Genomic DNA, 19,841 nt, shown 5'->3' on the forward strand with positions numbered 1-19,841 from the left:
AAAAAAAAAAGTCCTGGCCGGGTGCAGTGGCTCATGCCTGTAATCCCAGCACTTTGAGGGGCCGAGGCAGGTGGAACACCTGAGGTCAGGAGTTCAAGACCAGCCTGACCAACATGGAGAAACCCCGTCTCTACTAAAAATACAAAATTAGCTGGGCCTGGTGGTGCATGCCTATAATCCCAGCTGCTCAGGAGGCTAAGGCAGGAGAATTGCTTGAACCTGGGAGGCGGAGGTTGCTGTGAGCCGAGATTGCACCACTGCACTGCAGCCTGGGGAACAAGAGCAAAACTCCGTCTCAAGAAAAAAAAAAAGTCCTGAAATAATATAAAATAAAAGATGGCAAATTATAGATAAATGTCTAATTAAATGTCTATATATCATGTTAAAGCTATAATTGTTAATTTTATAACAATTTTATAAAGCTTCATAAAAATTATGTTATACCTGAAAACAATTTGTAAGTTAGAGTTTCTCACTTCATAAGAAATTCTATATATACAAGATAGTTGCCAAGAAACCTGAGCCCAGTATAAATTAAATGAGTTACTCCTAGCCAAATAATTAAAAAGCCAAATTATAAAAATAATTTCAAAAATTTGCAGTAAAAACTATATTTACCACAGGCTGTTGGTGGAGCTTCATGTTTGATGTAGGGCTTCCTAGAATAAGAATGCCTGTTCTCTGGGAAGAACTCTCATCCATGGGCCTTGGAGTTATGCCCAGGTTGGAGAGGGGGACCCCTTAGAGACAGCTCTGCAATTGTAACAGAGAGTGCTAATTGTTGCCAGTATCTATTGTCTTTTTCTTTTTTCTTTTCTTTTTTTTTTTTTTTTTGACAAGATCTTGCTCTGTCACCCAGGCTGGAGTGCAGTGGCATGATCATGGCTCACTGCAGCCATGAACTCCTGGGCTTAAGCGATCCTCCTGCCTTGGCTTCCCAAAGTGCTGTGATTATAGGTGTGGGCATCCAGTCTGGGGTGTTTTTTGTTTATTTTTGTTTTGTTTTTCACAGCAGCTGACTCTATATTATAACCAGTATTCCAAAAACAGTGCTTTATTTGCTCACCGGGCTGGGAGGATATTCCTAAGCTTTTTTGGAAATTGATGTACCCTTGGTTTCCAGCTATGTCAGAGACGTAAGACCTGCTGAAGCCAAGCTCCACACTCATGGAGAAAATAAAGATCTGCTTCTTGCTTGTAAACAGGAACACCACAGCCTCGGTCTTGCCCCAGCCTAAGGGCTAAGGCCTGATGCTGGAGGAAGCAGTTGTTTGTATCTAGGGCTCCTCATTTGTTCCAGTGGTTCCCATTTGTGGTGTGGCCCACTGACAATGTTGCTTTATATTAAAGATTCTGCCAAGGCAGTGCCTCTGTGACTTTTGAAATTTATTAACTAGGGCCAGGCATGCTGGCTCACACCTGTAATCTTAGCACTTTGGGAGGCTGATGTGGGAGGATCGTTAGAGCCTAAGAGGTTGAGGCTGCAGGGAGGGAGCCACGATTGTCCTACTGTACTACATCCTGGGTGACAGAGCGAGACCCTGTCTCAATGAAGACATAAAAAGTAAATTTTATTAATTAGCTTAATAAAGCATTCATCCTCTCTCTCCTACATAAACTGAATCTCTGGTAACCAAATAATTTACGAGGGAAAGTTTCTCTTTTAAAAAGTTTTCACAGTAATTGAAGAGGGACTGATAGATTTAAAATATCACCATTTTTTTTAGCCCTCAATGAATGAATGAATCTAGGGAATGATCATCTATGGCTGCTCACATCACCAAAAAAGAGACGATCAGACATTGTATGTCTCCTGATTGAAGAACACAACATCATCTATAAAGAATTTATAAACAAATAGAATCTGAACCTAAACAAGTCTCTACATCTACGAATTTACAGATTAATTTCCAATTGACAGGAAATGAAGAAAATAGAGGAACACCTTAAATGACTTCACAAGGATCCACTCAGCAAAATCCAGTTTCCGAGGACGACAGAAGAAACAACTTGGTTTACATTACAAAGGGAAAAAAGGGAGTTGGAGGGGAAACCTTAAAGAGCCTTAAAAAGCATATAAACCAATTGCAATATATAGAATTTATTTGCGTCTTGGTTTAAACACACTAAAAATATCATGAGACAATTGAGAACATTTGAAGAGATGATGGCTGAGAACTGTCCAGAAGTGATGAATGACATGAATTCATAGCTATAAGATGTTGAACAAAATACACTTGAAAAATAAAAAGAAACTTGAAACATATTGCAATGAAACTGTAGAACACTCACGACAGGGAAGATCCTACCAACAGCAGAGGGGAAGATGTAAATGTTACCTTCCAATGGTTCTAGCACTCTTCTCCTTCTGAGTGCGTGGGAAGATTGCACTACTGCACACCACTTACTTATTTCAGGTGTATTTATGAGACTTGAATTGGCCAATGAGAGTAGCAGTGATGTAGGTCATTGCTATGTTGAATAGAACCAGTGCTTGATTCTCTGTTTAATTTCTCTCTTCCCTTACTGAGGTGACTCTGAAAGCATGCACTGATATGAAGATGCTTATGTCTGAACTAGTCTGGTGTGCTGTGCTAATACACGGATAACATATGCTTTGCAATATTTTCCATATCTGCAGCAAATTTTGCATGAATGAGGACTTTTGTTGTAAGTCAGTGAGAATTGTGTGTTATTCATTACTGCAGAATAAGCTGGCCTATAGTACAAAGAAGCTTGGGTTTCCTTGGGGAAAAAAATCAATAACGAAACACTAAGATCCAAGGCACTGGCCTAGCAAGCAGGTAGCAAGGAAACTGATATTAGTGACTAGAAGGATAGTGATTCATGTTATGCAGTGGAAAAACATTTGGTAAAACTATAGTCTGAGATAACTTGGGAGGCACATCACGTACTTAATGAATTTCAACAGAGGGGAAGAGATTGGAAAACAACATTGGTAGCCTACATTGGTTGATATTCTGTTTATCAAGCTATTTCAAGAAAGACATGAGTTCAGAAAAGAATTGCCCTGTTTTTAAGGAGTGAAAGAAAATACATAGTATACAAAAATCCAAGGACTTAGGTTTTTGAAGAGGTAATTGCTTCTTGACACTGAAGACTAAGATAAAATTTAGAGTTGAAAGCCCATTAAGATTCAGCCTTGAGGTAAGGATCATATTAAAAATATTGGCATAATATTCATTGTTAAAACCTTTGAATGGATCAAGGTACTTCAGGGAAAATAACAAATTAAGAATATAGTGTGCAGTAAAATCTTTTAGCTGGATAACATTCAGGGAAAAAATTCTAAGGACGTAGCTTTTCCACCAAAGCCTGTGTGGAGGGAGGAGGAGGAGAGGGATAGAGAGAGACAGACAGAGAGAGAGAGAGAGAGAGAGGGCGCAAGGCATGGGCATGTGAACTCCCCTTATCTTTGGCTTTGCTTTCTATGATTTCAGTTGCCTGTGGTCAATGGCAGTCTGAAAATATTAAATAGAAAATTCCAGAAATAAACAATTCATGAGGTTTAAATTGCACACTATTCTGAGTAGTATGATGAGATCTCTTACCCCCACTCCATCCCACCCTGTCCTGCCAGGGACATGAATCATCACTTTTGTCTGGTGTATCCACTATATATACTACCCACCCTTAGTCACTTAGTAGCCTTCTCAGTTATTAGCTCAACAGATCATAAGAAGAAGGGTAAGTACAGTACAGTAAGATTTTTGAGAGAGAGACCACATTCACATAACTTGTATTGCAGTAGATTGTTATACTTTTTCTATTTTATTATTAGTTATTGTTAGTTTCTAGCTGTGCCTAATTTGTATATTAAACTTCATCATAGGTATGTTGGGAAACAACAGTATACAGTATATTGGGTTCAGAACCATCCATAGTTCAGGCATCCACTGAAGATCTTGGCACATATCCCCTGTGAATAGGGTAGAATTACTGTAGTTCTCAAAAATAATTGTGGGTATAGCTTTCGGCCAGTGATGCTGCCTGCATTTAAATAGATAGACACATAATGAGGTGTGTTTGTTTGTTTGTTTGTTTGTTTTGAGATGGAGTCTTGCTCTGTGGCCTAGGCTGTAGTACAGTGGCAAGCTCTCAGTTCACTGCAGCCTCTGCCTCCTGGGCTCAAGCAATTCTCCTGCCTCATCCTCCTGAGTAGCTGGGATTACAGGTGCCCGCCACCATGCCTGGCTAATTTTTATATTTTTAGTAGAGATGGGTTTTCACCATGTTGGCCAGGTTGCTCTCAAACTCCTGACCTCAGGTGATCCGCCTGAGGTCTCCCAAAGTGCTGGGATTACAGGTGTGAGCCACCGTGCCCGGCCCATGATGAGGTTTTTAGAGTGTTTTACTGCCAGGGGAATTATGAGCCTAGACTAACAGAAAACAATAACTGTTGAAGACATTAAATGGCTCTTGGGCTTTCAATCATCTATGATAGAGAATGCCCAGGCTCTTAACACGCCTAAGAGTTGAGAAGGCTGCTCAATCCCCAAAGAAGTTTATGCCGCAAGCCCCACATCAGCAGGGACACTAAAACGGGAAGAACCTCTTAGAGGGCAGAACCAAGGGATAAGGAGAACAACAGACAAGGGAGCTACTTCCAGGGACCTGAATCAGAAAATAATGAATAATTCCCGAACAGACTAGGAAGCCCTCAAAATATTTGCCCAGTTGGATTTCAGAATTGTCATAGCCAATGACTCCTGTTTGCCTCCCATTCTTCCCCTTTCCTACATGGAATGTCTTTTTTTGTTCTATAATCTACCTTTCAAAATCTTTACTCATCTTTTAAAAGTCATGTCATTTGTCACCACCTCTAGAACTCCCTGTTATTCTGGAGAACACAACTCTCTCTTATCCTTCTCTTGCTCTGCTACAGGGACACCTGGGAGTCTCCTGTCCCTGCCCCCACACCCCCAGAGAGTCATAGATATGGAAGAAGCACCAAACCCCTAGTCATCCTCGACTCTTTTCCCTCTGCCTGGAAGGCTCTACCGCCAAAATTTCTTAAGGTTGGGGTTGGCCCCAATCACCCTTTAGATCTTAGCTTACACCCCTCCTCAGAGAGCTTTTTCGAACCACACAATCTGAAGCAGACCCAGGCATTCTCTCTCACATTCCTGTTTTATTGTCATCATAGCACTTACTATGATGTATGTTTATCTTTTTCTATTTGTCATCATAGCACTTACTATGATGTATGTTTATCTTTTTCCTCGTCTTGTGTTCTTGCTCACTGTCCGAGTCACAGAGGGTGTAAGCTTCCCTGACAGCAGAAATCTTGCTCGGATCCTGGAACAGTGCCTGTAGTTGCTCAAGTATCACTTGAATGTATAACTCCGGTCTCCGTCAGCCAACTCCCCATTTCACTAGGAACATAAGTCTTAAGAAGACTTGTCCAAGGTTCCTCATGAGTCATTGGTGGTGTCCGGACTAGAACTCAGGCTTGCGACTCAGATATCTATCGGATCTTTCAAAATGTCTAGGGCTGAAATAGTTCCTGGACGCCAGACAACTGGCAGAGTGAGAGAGGTCCAAGGTTCATTCCCCGTGTTGCAGTGTGCTGGAAGCCCCATAGGTGGCGCCAGTGGCACTCATTTAGCTCCAGGAAACGTCAGAAAACTTGTTAACGGTTAACCCCTAGGGGGAAATTTTGATGAGGAGCAGGATAGTTGCATAGTCTTAAATTGTCTCTCCATTGACTGCTCATTGTTGTGCAGGAAAAGTTGTGAGGGAGGAAAAAATATACAGCAATTGGAGTACTACACAGTGGAGAAATCAGATACGATTTTGATTGTGTGCTCAAAATAACATCACCAAAAAGGGGCAGGTAGGACATACTGTGCACCCAGATGTAATGCCGTGAGAAGGACACGATGTCACCCATGATACAGGATTGCTGCCAAGGATGCAGAACCTGAATCTCATCACAGAGAAACATCAGGCAAACCCAAAATGAAAGACGTTATATCAAGTAAAGGCAGGGGATAGGGGACTGGATTCTTTAAAAATGTCCCTATCATTAAAGACAAAGAAAAGCTAGGAAAATGTTCAGGTTCAAGGAGGCTAAAGAGACGTGACAGCTAAATGCAATTCCTGACCCTATATTGGGTCCTGTAGTGGAGTGAGGAAAATGTAATAGGACATTCTTGGGTCAACTGAAAAAATGGGATATAGAGAGTAGATGAAATAATTGTATCAATGTTAAATGTACTAAAGTTGATAACTGAACTGTGGTTATATAATTGAATATTGTCATTTTTAGAAAATATGCACTGGAGTATTTAGAAGTCAAAGGCCTTAGTGTATGTAACTCACCTACAAATAGTACAGAACAAAACTGTAGATGTGTATCTTTTTTTAATTAAACACACACACACACACAGAGCGCTATAAAAAAAGCAAATGGTGTAACATCTTCTTCTTTTTTTTTTTTTTTTTGAGAAGGAGTCTTGCTCTGTGGCCAGGCTGGAGTGCAATAGTGTGATCTTGGCTCACTGCAACCTCCGCCTCCCGGGTTCAAGCGATTCTTCTGCCTCAGCCTCCTGAGTACCTGGGACTACAGGCACGCACCACCAAACCCAGCTAATTTTTAGTAGACACAGGGTTTCACCATGTTGGCCAGGATGGTCTCAATCTCTTGACCTTGTGATCCGCCCACCTCGGCCTCCCAAACTGTTGGGATTACAGGCGTGAGCCACCATGCCCAGCTGGTGTAAAATCTTAATAGGTGAATCTGGGTGAAGGACATATGGGGCCAGACACGGTGGCTCACATTTTTTTTTTCTTTTAAAATTATTGATTCAAATATATTGAGGGGATACAAGTGCAGGTTTCTTACATGCATGTATTGTGTGGTGCTGAAGTCTGGGCTTTTGGTGTATCCATCACCTGAATAGTAAATATTGCACCCAATAGGTTTTTCAACCCTCAACCCCTCCCACCTTTTGTATTCCCTAGTATCTATTATTTCACTCAACATGTCCATGTGTACACATGTTTAGCTCCCACCTGGGTGGCTCACACTTTTAATCCCACAGCTTTGGGAGGCCAAGGTGGGAGGCTCACTCTAGCCCAGGAGTTTGAGACCAGCATGGGCAACAAAGCAGGACTCCATGCTTGAACCCAGGAGGTTGAGGCTACAGTGAGCCATGATCATGCCATTGTACTCCAGCCTGGATGACAAAGCAAGATTCTCTATTAAAAACAAAAAACAAAAAACAAAAAAACAGGCTGGGCGTGGTGGCTCACACCTGTAATCCCAGCACTTTGGGAGGCCGAGGAGGGCAAATCATGAAGTCAGGAGTTTGAGACCAGCCTGGCCATCATGGTGAACTCCCGTCTCTACTAAAAATTCAAAAAATTGGCTGGGCATAGTGGCGGGCGCATGTAGTCCCAGCTACTCGGGAGGCTGAGGCAGGAGAATCACTCGAACCTGGGAGGCAGAGGTTGCAGTGAGCAGAGATTGTGCCACTGCACTCCAGCCTGGATGACAGAGTGAGACTCCGTCTCAAAACAAAACAAAACAAAACAAAAAGATATATGGGCATTTTAAAAAACTATTTTAATTTTCATAACTTTTCTATAAAAGTTTGAAGTTATTTCCAAACAAAAATTTAAGAAGAAAAAAAGAATTAAATGATAGTGATCCCAGGTAGCTCCTCTGCCCACCCCTCTTTCTGTTACACAATTCAGAGTCTGTGTCCTGCCTCATTAGAGTGTGTCTTCTGCTGTCTCCTTTGCTTCCATCATTTCTCTTCTGATAGGACTGTGTTTGGCTTAGAGGCCTAGGCTGGAGGGGAGGAGCCACTTTTGTCTATGGCTGGAAAATGCCACTGAAGCTTTCGTAAGAGGATGTGCAGAGGCACTGGAGGCCTCTGAGTCCAGACTTCACCTCTACTCTGCCCTCAAGGAACTAAGGCCACTGGAAGCAGTCAGGCTCCAGCTGGGTTTCCCCGACCATTCTGAACAGGCATCTGGTCTCTGAGGGGACTCAGCAGGACTGGGTGTGTTAAGAGCCTTGGCAGTATGGGGACAGGAAGGGCTTCGCTATCTTTTCCCTCTGCTTACAGTTTCTTGGAGGTGGCACAATCCATCTTCTTTCAAGAGCCCAGGCATGCCAGACACCCAGAAACCTCAGGAGTCCTTCCAGTCTTCCTATGATCTACTTTGCATTAAATTATCAACATTGGATATCAGTGACAGGGTGGTAGAAAGTGTGCCCCAGATCTGACCTTGCATTCTTTCCTGGGATGACTTCTGGTGGCTTTCCCTCTGTGTCTATATCCTTCACATGTGAGTAAAAGGGACTTTGTCCATCCATTCCCATGCTTGAGCCTGGCTGGGCTTGCCCCTCACTCAGCTCTTCTCACAGGACAAGAAGATCAATCTCTGCAGTCACCTGGTGGAAAACTGGTGAGGGTCTAGACTAAGGCTCCAGCTCCCTTTACTCACATGTTAGCAAAGCAGAAAAAAATTACTCCCTTTTATCTGTGCTCAGTAAACGAAGTTCTTGACCATGAAATTCCGTAGACATAGCCAAACAATGTTTCGATGAATGAATCAAACTTCCAAGTGAATGGTGTTTTTATCATGAGATAATCGCAAGACTATTAGCTTTAGTTACGCTCTTGGCCAACTTTGTTTCCGGGAACCTTAAAGGCTGTTTAAGGCTGACTTGCACTCATAGCATGTTACAGGTAAGGGAGGCAGTGATGCCAAATGGTCAGGAGCACAGCCCCTGGAACAGACAGCCCGGATGGGACTCACACATACTAGCCATGTGGTGTTGGACAAGTTGATCCTGCAGACTGTACTTCTGTTTCTTCATCAGTACCTTCCTCATGGAGTTATTGTAAGAATTAAATTAAAATACATAAAGCATTTGGGCCAGTGCCTAGGCACAGAATTAGTGATATTATTAGGTGGGTTAGTAGTACCTAGTATTTTATTAAAACTAAGGCACATAAATGTAGGTACTTTCTTGGTTCTTCAGGAAAGTGTCAACAAAAGGTTTTTATGCCACAATATCAGGACTGCTACCTGGCTAACAGCAATAGTAATATGTAATCAGAGGCAACCCGATTTCCAGAAGTTAAAAAGTGAAAAAAAATGTGGTTTTAGAATCTGTAAAATATGAAGCATTATTTAGTTTTTACTTTTTAAATTAAGATGTCACTAATATACTATACAACTCATCTTTAATTTTTATTTATTTTTTATTTTTAGAGAGAGACAAGGTCTTGCTCGGTTGCTCAGGCTGGAGTGCAGTGGTGCGATCATAGCTCACTGCAGCCTCAAACTCCTGAGCTCAAATGATCCTCCCACCTCAGCCTCTCAGGTAGCTGGGCCTACAGATGCACACCATCATCTGCATGTGCATCAGCTAATTTTAAATGTTTTTTTGTAGAGATAGAGTCTTGCTCTGTTGCCCAGGCTGGTCTGAAACTCCTGGCCTCAAGCGATCCTCCCACCTCGATCTCCCAAAGCTCTGGGATTACAGGTGTGAGCCATTGCACCTGACCAGAATTTACCTTTTTAAAGAGCACGGTTCAGTGGCTTTTAGAATATTACAAGGTGAACAGCCATCAACACGGTCTGATTTTAGAATATTTTCATCACCCCAAAAAGAAACTACATAACTGTTAGCAGTCTTCCCCAATTCCCTATTTTCCCTGTCCTGGCAACTGCTAACTTATTTTCTATATATATAAATTTGCCTATTGTGGACATTTCATATAAATGGAATCATACCATATATGGCCCTTTGTGTCTGGCTTCTTTCATTTAGCGTAATGTTGTCAGGGGCATCCATACTGTAGTATGTGTCAGTACTTCATTTTTTTTATGGTCAAATAACATTCCATTATATGGATATACTGTCTTTGCTTATTTTATTCATTAATTGTTAGACGCTGGGTTGTTTCTTCTTTTTGACTATTATGAATAATGCTGCTGTGAACATTCATGTATAAGTTTTTGTGTGGACATGTTTTTTATTCTTTTGGTCATATACCCAGGAGTGGTCATATAATAACTCCATGTTTAATCATTTAATGAACTGCCATAGTGCTGTGAACATTCATGTATAAGTTTTTGTGTGGACATGTTTTTTTATTCTTTTGGTCATATACCCAGGAGTGGTCATATAATAACTCCATGTTTAATCATTTAATGAACTGCCAGAGTGTTTTCCAAAGCAGCTGTACTGTTTCACATTCCCATCAGCAATGTATGAAGGTTCCAATTTCTCCACATCCTCACCAACACTTGTTATTCTCCAGATTTTTTATTATAGCCCTCCTAGTGGGTGTGATGTGATATCTCATTATGGTTTTAATTTTATTTATTTATATTTTTAGAGATGGGAGTCTTGCTATGTTGCCCAGGCTGGACTCCAACTCCTGGGCTTGATCAATCCTTCTGTCTCAGCCTCCCAAGTAGCTGGGCTAGCACATACCAGTATGCCAGCTGGTATCTCATTATGGTTTTGATTTGCATTTCTCTGATGATTAATGTTGCTGAGCATCTTTTCCTGTGCTTATTGGCCATCCATTAGTATACCTTCTTTGGAAAAATGTCTACTCAGATCCTTCGCCCACTTTAACACTGGGTTGTCTTTCTTACTGCTAAACTGTAGGAGTACTTTACAAAATGCAATTGAGATACTAGACCACTAGCAGATATATGACTTGCAAATATTTTCTCCTTTTCTGTGGGTTGTCTTCTAACTCTCTTGATAGTGTTCTTTGAAACACGAAAATTTTAATTTTGATGAAGTTCAATGTATCTGTTTTTTTTTCTTTTGGTTGCTTTTGCTTTAGGTTCTGTATCTAAGAAACCGTTGCCTAATCCAAGGTCACGAAAATTTATACTTATGTTTCTTCTAACAGTTTTACAGTTTTAGCTCTTATATTTAGATCTTTGACTCACTTTGAGTTAACTTCTATATTTGATGTGAGGTATAGTCTAAATTTACTTCTTTGCATGTGGATATTCAGTTTTCCCAGCACTATTTGTTGAAAAGACTACTCTTTCCCTCATTGAATTGCCTTGGCATCTTTGCCAATTGACCATAGGTAAGTGGGTTTATTTCTGGAATCTCAATTCTACTTCATTGATCTTTATGTCTATTCTTATACCGGTATGACCCAGCCTTTTTTTTTTTTCTTGCCCTGTCTTACAGTGCTGAATGATCTAGTCTGGATGACTGTAGCTTTGTAGTAAGTTTTGAAATCAGGAAGTGTGACTCTTCCAACTTTGCTTCTATTTTTAAGATTGTTTTGCCTGTTCTGGGTCCCTTTCATTTCTATATACATTTTAAGATCAGATTGTTAATTTCTGCAAAAAAGACCACTGAAAATTTGATAAGGATTGTAAGGAACTTGTGGATCAGTTTGGGGAGCACTGCTGTCTTAACAATATAAGTCTTCCAATCCATGAACATTTGGCGTGCACCAACTTGAACTCTAATTATTATCTAACAAAAAAAGCTAGTTTAGATATCCAAAATGATGAGACACACTGAGTTAATTGCCAAATGTTTATTTCATTTTTGAGCTATATGGATAAGGTATAGTTTTATTTTGTCAAAGTAGGGGAAGAGAACAAATGGAAAGACATATAAATTCGTAGAGCCTATCAGTAATCAGAGAAAGATCTCAATAGGAAAAAGTTACACTTTGTATTATATCCTTCTCAAAGATATGTTCCCATTTAAGAAATCTTGCCAGGAACGGTGGCTCACACCTGTAATCCCAGCACTTTGGGAGGCAGAGGTGGGTGGATTGCATGAGTTCAGGCATTCAAGACCAGCCTGGGCAACAAGAAGAAACCCTGTCTCTATAGAAAATACAAACATTAGCCAATCGTGGTGGTGCATGACTGTGGTCCCAGCTACTTGGGAGACTGAGGTGGGAGGATTGCTTGAGCCCAGGAGGTTGAGGCCGTAGTGAGCTGAGATCGTGCCACTGCACTCTAGCCTGGGTGACAGAGTGAGACCCTGTCTCAAAGAAAAGAAAGAGAAAGAGAAAGAAAGAAAGAGAGAGAGAGAGAGAGAGAGAGGGAGGGAGAGAGGGAAGGAAGGGAGAAATCTTAATATAACACGTAATAATCTAAGCATCTCTTAATTTGTTTTATGGAACGAAAAAATTATAGGGTTTTTTTTCTTATATAGAGTCTCTTAAAATTTTTTGAATAGCAGAGATAACCTTATTACATGTATAAATCCACTGCTTCTTGACTTAAGAAAACTGAAATCCTCCACTCACCCCACAAATTCTGGTATTTTTACAACAGGGTCAGCAAACCCAGGGACAAACTGTGCTAATTGCTTCTGTGTTTTGTTTTATTGACAAACTTCAATTCTGGCTTCTCTTCCTTAAATGTCAAGCAGTTTGATATTGCATTGTAACAATAACGTTACCATAGAGTGTTTAAGTAAATAACATGTAAATAACACTTGTTGCTAGTGGTGACATTAATAATTACAGGAATAGAATGAGAGCAGACTGTTGTGTAGTAATGACCCCTAGAATAGACTAAGTTCCTTGGCAGTGTTAAGAATTTGTCATGTTAGTGGTCAAGGTGTTGCAATCCATTATCTCACTGAGAATTGATGACTTCAGCTATGGTTACTAGCCCTAATATTTAATGCAGCTGCCTTGAGCGACTTGAATGCTTAAAAAAATGGTCTAAGGCATTATGTCAAGAGTTATCCAAGGAAACTGAGGATCTTCGTGTATATATTTTAGGGAATCAAGTACATTTTACTTTCTTGTATAGTTCCTCTGGTTCCTCTCTATAAATAATAGTGACATTTGCACACTGGAAATGAATATTTGTCTATTTGTCAGTCTATCTATCCACCTATTTACCTATCCATCTATGTCTTACCATGTTCAACGAAGTCTCTTTCCTTCAACCCTCCCCTCCCTTTCTCTCCTCTCCCCTCCCCCTCCCTCCTTCCTTCCCTTCCTTCTTCCTTCTTCCCTCCCTTTCTTTCTTCTATTAAATCTTTTATTTATTAATTCCATAATGTTTACTAACTAGCTACTAAGTTCCAGGCACTGTTCCCAGGCACTAGGAACAAGCAATAAATAAAGAGGCCAGGTCCATGCTGTCTTAGAACTTAGCTTCTGGTGAGGAAACAAAGAAAATAAGCAGCTTGTTTTAGATGGTGTTAAGTGGTCTAAGACAACAAAGCAGGGTGATGTGATAGACTGTGGTGTGGGGCTATTTTAGGTAGGAAGATCAAGGAAGGCTTCTCAGGAGGTGGCAAGTGAGCTGAGATCTGAATGATAAGGAACCAGGCTTGAGGAGCTACAGAGGCAGAGCCTTACAGAAACAGGAAACAGCTAGTACAAATATTTGAAGCAGTTTAAAATAATAGTCAATACAACAAAAACATACAAAAAGATGAAAGTAGGAATGAGGGGAAATGAAAGAGAACAGGAGAAAGTTGTGATGCAGATATGCAAACTGTAGTTTGACAAAGTTATTAAAATTGAGTTGCAAATTTGGGTGCTGTCTTCCTAGAAGTCAAGGTGAAAGGGAAATGTGATCAATCTCATGGTCTGCTTTCTTTATAAAGAAAAGTCATGTCAGTGTCTCTAGGGAAAGTATTGTTTTCTGGCCCTCAGGATTGAAATATATTTCTTGCATTGACCCTCTTAAACAGGGCATATAGGTGATTACATTAGTGTGGTAGGCCCCTCCTCCCAACTCCAAAGACTTGGAAATACTATGTGGAATTCAAAGGCAGGAATACAATTCATTTCAGAAAATACCATGACTAGGAATAGAAAGCTGTCAGAACTCTTTTGGTCTCTTCTCTCTGTATATCTTTTTCAACCTTCCTGTTCGTTTCTCATTTTCCCCGCAGCCTAGTTTTCTGCATTTCTTTTGGCCACATGGCGGAAAAGTATGTCTGTTGACAGCCTCTGATTTTCTATTTTAAAGATGTTTCTATGTTTCCACATTAGCTTCCTAGAGAAAGACTGAAATCTCTCCATCCTAATTCCAAATTCCTGGGAGAGAGGGATATGATTGCCTTATCTTGAGTCAGGTCCCTACTATTGGAGCAATCAACTGTAGCCAGGTGGCCTGGTTACCTTGTCTGAGGATCCAGGGCTAGTTTCCAGAAAAAGACATCTGGTTATACTGCTGTTTTTAAAATGCAACTTGCATTGAAGGTCAAGAAACCATCAGTGGGTAGACACTAGTCTTCAAAAGAGATTAAAAGTATCAGGGTGCATAGCATGTGATGCAGGTAATGTTTTATAAAACTTGTTTCAGTTATTAAATATATGAATACATGTGTATTGAGTGATAATGTAAAACATATTTATTTTGATGGATTGTGCTCAAAAAAGTTTGAAAAGCTCTGGACTAGACAAGCTGGTAGGATTCTGCTATAGAGATGTAATAAACAACATTCTTCAAGTAATCCCTCTAGTAAATGTAGAGGTATCATGAATATTTTTTAAACAGCGTCTCTTAATATAAGCAAATGGCATAGTGCTAAACATGACTTGGTGCAGGCAATGTTGCAATGGTGAAGACGAAGTGGTACAAACATACAGTTTTTTGATGGTCTGGTTTAATCCAGGGCAAAACATAGTCCAGTGGTTGTTTTTGCTTTTCGAGTCAGGGCTGGCTATCACCCAGGCTGGAACCTGTCAATATGTTACCTTATATACAAAGGGCACTTTACAGATGTGATTAATGCCCTTAAGATGGGGGAGGCTATCCTAGGAGATCTTTTTTAATCTCCTAGAGGCTAGTACCTAGTAGTACGTCATTATATGGTAGGTTTCTTGCAGCCCTTTGGTGGCCAGGTAGTTCTGAATTTTGTAGAGACGGAGGTCTCCCAGTGTTACCCAGGCTGGTCTTGAAGTTCTGGGTTCTAGCAATCCTCCTGCCTTGGCCTCCCAAAGTACTGAGATTATCGGTGTGATCCACTGTGCCCGGCCTAGTCCGGTGGTTTGAAGTTTGAAGTTTGAAGTTACCAGTCACCCATTATGACCATTTTGAGTTTTTTGATGAAAAGGACTGGATGAACTAGTTGCCAAATGTACCCTCTCCGCAAGCAATACAATGAATCCACCTGCCGTGGTATCAAGTTACTTGCTACCAATCAGTCTAATATTAGAAAACATCTGCCTCAAATAACTAGGCTAGTATTAGGAGAGTTGAATTTCTTTCCCACAGCTGCTAAAGAGTAGGACCCAGGACCACAGAAGCCATTCCTAGTTCAGGCCAATAAATGCATTAGCATACAGCTGGACCCTCTGTTGCATGGGGCATTCAGATGGTTCTTATAGGTTTGTAGCTAAAACATATCCCTGAGAATTGTCATTTGATCTGTCAGTCTTCTCAGCCCCTGCCTGGGGACAAACACCCTCCCCCCAGCATTTTCCCGTCTTTTTAGGCCAGCTCCCCACCCACTGCAGTTCAAGGCTTGCAGCCCTAGCTCCAACGGGCTGGGGGTTGAGGGCTTGACCCCGAGCGAGAAGAGTGGCCTGAGCATTAATCACCTCAGTACTGTGATATCCCTACTACAAAGCTTTATTTTACGTAACATACGGCTGCTCCTCTGTGCCCCAGACGGGATATTAGGTCCGTTTCTAAGGGGAGCTGCCCTTGGGCGCGCCTGGGGCTGCACTCGGGGCACGTGGGCGCCGTTGTGCAGCCGGCACCTCTGGGCCAGCCCCGCGGCTTGGAGAAGGGGCTTTGCACCCGCCGCCGCTCTTTGTCCCCGCGCGGCCCCCGTCCACCGGCCTGCGGCTGTTCTGCGGGCCGAAAAGTTTCTCCCGGTGCAGAATTCTGGGCTCAGCGACAGCCTGCGCCAAGTGTGCGCACCTGTAGGAGACCCGCCCGTCCGCCGGCCGCGGTGAGTGGTCCCTGGAGTCACAGCTCAGGGCGGGCCCGCGGGATGGGGCGGGTGGCCCGGGGCGCAGCCGGCCCAGGCCGTTGCTATGGCAACGTAGTGGGCAAACGGGCCTCTGGGTCTCTCGCTGCCGGTCGGCTGGCGACCCCCCAGCGGCGGGACCGGGCTGAACCCGCGGACCCCTCCGAGTGTCTCCCGGGACCCAGCCGTTGGGACCCCATTTCCCCCGGTCCTGTATTTGGGGTGGTCTCTGTCTGCCCCGGTTCATCTCCACCGTCTCACCTCCACCCCATCTTGGGACGTGAAACTTTTTGAAAGTATAAAGCGAACTTACTGTAGGGTAAGTGTGTGCGAAACATCCTTAGAACTTCTGAAGGTGTGTTTCTTTCTTTTTTTAAATCTCCTAGAGCCTGGTACCTAGTAGGACCTCATTATATGGTAGGTTTCTTGTTGCCCTTAAGATAGTCTCTTACACCTAGAGGATGCACATAGGAGGTGATAGGATGACATAAAGCAGCCCCGTACTGGCTGTGTGGACAGGTAATTTAAGCACTCTCCCTCAGCTTCCTAAATGTAGACTATTAATTTCTCATAAGGTCGTGGGTTTCAGTGAACCTATATGTGAAGCTCTTTTGTGAACCGTACATGTAAAAAGCACTTGAGCATTAGTTGTAAGGGATATTTGCATGCTAAAAGTGGTCTGGTGCTCCCCGTCCCATATCACCAGCTAAGGAGGACCTTCTTTTTTGACCACCAAATGACTCCAATATCCAACCAGAAAATAGGATGGTCCTGCCTTGGAAGAGGGCTCTGTGAATGGAAAGGAACATCAGCAAGTTTTGAACCTAAACTGTTTCCTTGTTCTCCAGGCCCATGCCTTTAGACTATGATGAATATGCAGATATATCGCACATTTAAATTTTTAGCTCGTGTAAATCTCAGTTGCACTCTCAATGAGTCATACCAACCTCTATCTAGTTTGCAAATCAGAAATCTTGGCCTCATCCTTGATACCTCGTACTTTCTTCCTTTCCATATCTAAACAATCGTCAAGTTCTATTCATTTTATCTATCTTCAAACCAAATCTCAAATCTATCTGAGTATCTGTGTCTCTGCTACTATCACCCTAGACCAGTCTACCATTATCTGTTGTCCAGTAGTAGCCTCTTAACTAATCTAAAGGTATTTACCCTTTCCTTTCAATATTCCCATCCATTCTTTGCCCTGCAGCAGCAGTAGTGTTTTAACAACTAAAGTTTGATTATGCTACCTCCCCCCCTCCTCTAGCTCAAAATCCATCATGGCTTCTGGTTATTCTTAGGATGAAGACAGAACTCTTAATGTGGCCTAGAAGTTGGGTGACCGTGTACATGACCATCCAGACCAAGATATTTTTGAGAGAAATAGAAAGTACCAGCCTGACCAACATGGTGAAACCCTGTCTGTACTAAAAAATACAAAAATTAGCTGGGTATGGTGGTGCATGCCTGTAATCCCAGCTTCCCGGGAGGCTGAGGCAGGTCTGAGAATCGCTTGAACCCAGGAGGCAGAGGTTGCAGTGAGCCGAGATCATGCCACTGCACTCCAGCCTGGGCAACAGAGTGAGACTTTGTCTCAAAAAAAAAAAAAAAAAGTTATTATTTATACTAGGACAAAAGGTCTAACCTGGGTCTCTGTCAGGCAAACTGAGGCAAATGGTTATTCTACATTGGCTTCTTTTCAGACTTTTGTGCCATTTTCCCTCCTACACAGAGCTGTTGCATATGATAGTCTCCCTGCCAGATGTGCTCTTCCTTCTTCTCTTCTAACTCTTATTCACATCTCAGATCAAATATTTCCTCAGGAAAACTGCTTCTGACTGTCTAGGACAAACCTGCTTAACATAGGTTCTTCTGACACCAGTGATTTCTCCTTAGTAGCACTTAATCACAATCGCAATTTAAAATTTGTCTGTGTAAATACTTGAATGATAAGCATTTTCCTATGTCATTAAACAGTCTCTGAAAATATCACATAGTGGTTAGGAGCACAGGCGGACAGCTTAGATCTGAATCCCAGCTCTGTCACAATTCCTTATCTGAAAACTTATGATGCTAGTTGTGTTTTAAAATTCAGAATTTTCACTTTATCGGAAGATGACATGGTATAGACCCTGTATCATGTCTAGTGGGATCTGGGGCAGCACCTTGTAATCAAACACATTAACTTCTCTTTAGTAAAATGAATTCGCTCTAAGTGGGACAGAGATAATACATTGTTTCATTGTCAGTTTAGATCTCGTTTTGCAAATGAGTTTGCCACAGGTTTATGAAAACACTTGACTCTTGTTGGAGGCCTAGGTGGGAGGATCGCTTGAGGCTAAGAGTTTGATACCAGCTTGGGTAGCATAATAAGACCCATCTCTACAAAATTTTTAAAAAATTAGCCGGGCGTGGTGGTGTGCATCTATGGTCCCAGCTACTCCGAAGGCTGAGGTGGGAGGATCTCTTGAGCCCCAGAGCAAACCCCAGGCTGCAGTGAGCTATGATTGCACCACTGCAGTCCAGTCTGGGTGACAGAGTGAGACCCTGTCTCTGAAAAAAAGAAAAAAAAAAAAAAAAAAGAAAACACTTGATTTTCTGAGATTTTTGGGTTTTAGAATTTCAGATGAGGATGAGAATTTCAGATGTGATTTTGCTTTAGTGTAACCTTGAGCCCATCATTTAACTCCTCTGGCCTCAGATTCCTCAACTGTAAAATGGAGATGATACTAGCACCTGCCTATGTCACAGGCTCCATGTCATGCTGTTTTGAGAAGTAAATGAGTTAGTACATGTTAACTGTGTAGAACAGGGAATGGTCCTTCATCAGTACTATAAAAAGGTCAGTTCTCATATCATTTTTATTAGCTCAGTAATAACCCACACTATGGATGAAACATAATTTATTTGCAATTTACTTATTGTTGAATATTTAGACTTCAGGTACAAAATGTAATAATGGATGTCTTTACACTTAAATCTTTTTGCTACATTTTTGATTACTTCAGGTCAGTTCCTAGGCTGGGCATGGGGATGCATGCATGTAAAACCAGCACTTTTGGAGGCTGAGGTGGGAGGATCACTGAGGCCAGGAGTTTGAGACCAGTCTGGGCAACATAGCAAGACCCTATCTCTAAAAAAATAAAAAAATTAGCCAGGTGTGGTGGCATGCACCTGTAGCCAGCCCCTAATGCTGAGGAGGCTGAAGTGGGAAGATCTCTTTGACCCAGGAATTCGAGGCTGCAGTGAACTTGCCACTGCATTCCAGCCTGGGCAATGGAGTGAGACCCTGTCTCAAAAAAAAAAAAAAAAATCAGTTCCCAAAAATGAAATTATAGGGAGGTCAAAGGGCAGGGACATTGTGAATGCTCTCAAAACCTCGAAACATTGCCGTACTGTTTTTCAGAAAGATTATGCCAATTTACATTGCCACCGTCAGTTTTATGACACCCATATTAGCATTATTATTTTAAAAACTTTGCTAATTTCACAGATAAAAATGGCACCTCCTGGCCAGGCGTGGTAACTCACACCTGTAATCCCAACACTCTGGGAGGCCGAGGTGGGCAGATCACGAGGTCAGGAGATCAAGACCATCCTGGCTAACACGGTGAAACCCCGTCTCTACTAAAAATACAAAAAATTAGCCGGGCGTGTTGTGGGTACCTGTAGTGCCAGCTGCTTGGGAGGCTGAGGCAGGAGAATGGCGTGAACCCGGGAGGTGGAGCTTGTAGTGAGCCGAGATCGCACTGCTGCACTCCAGCCTGGGTGACAGAGTGAGACTCCATCTCAAAAAAAAAAAAAAAAAAAAAAATTAAGTAAATAAATAAAAATAAAATAAAATGGCACCTCCTTATTTTAACTCACATCTGTCATTATTAATATGTTTTAAGTGTTAAGAAAT

At 41.8% G+C, this 19,841-nt stretch overlaps 1 protein-coding gene across 4 annotated transcripts in view; it reads left to right on the plus strand.

Moving 5' to 3' along the window:
• The first annotated feature begins 15,712 nt into the window (after nucleotides 1-15,712).
• STK33 (serine/threonine kinase 33) overlaps nucleotides 15,713-19,841 on the plus strand; it is a 216,821-nt gene continuing 212,692 nt past the window's right edge. Inside the window, exon 1 of one of the 4 annotated variants that reach the window (XM_012000249.1) lies at nucleotides 15,713-15,919. The gene's annotated coding sequence lies outside the window, so the exon portion shown is untranslated. Of the gene's footprint in view, nucleotides 16,257-19,841 lie in introns of all 4 variants that reach the window. The other 3 variants (XM_012000250.1, XM_012000247.1, XM_012000248.1) reach the window with 3 other exon arrangements.

This window comes from Mandrillus leucophaeus, unplaced genomic scaffold, assembly GCF_000951045.1.
Source record: "Mandrillus leucophaeus isolate KB7577 unplaced genomic scaffold, Mleu.le_1.0 Scaffold622, whole genome shotgun sequence".
NCBI classification, from domain to species: domain Eukaryota; kingdom Metazoa; phylum Chordata; class Mammalia; order Primates; family Cercopithecidae; genus Mandrillus; species Mandrillus leucophaeus.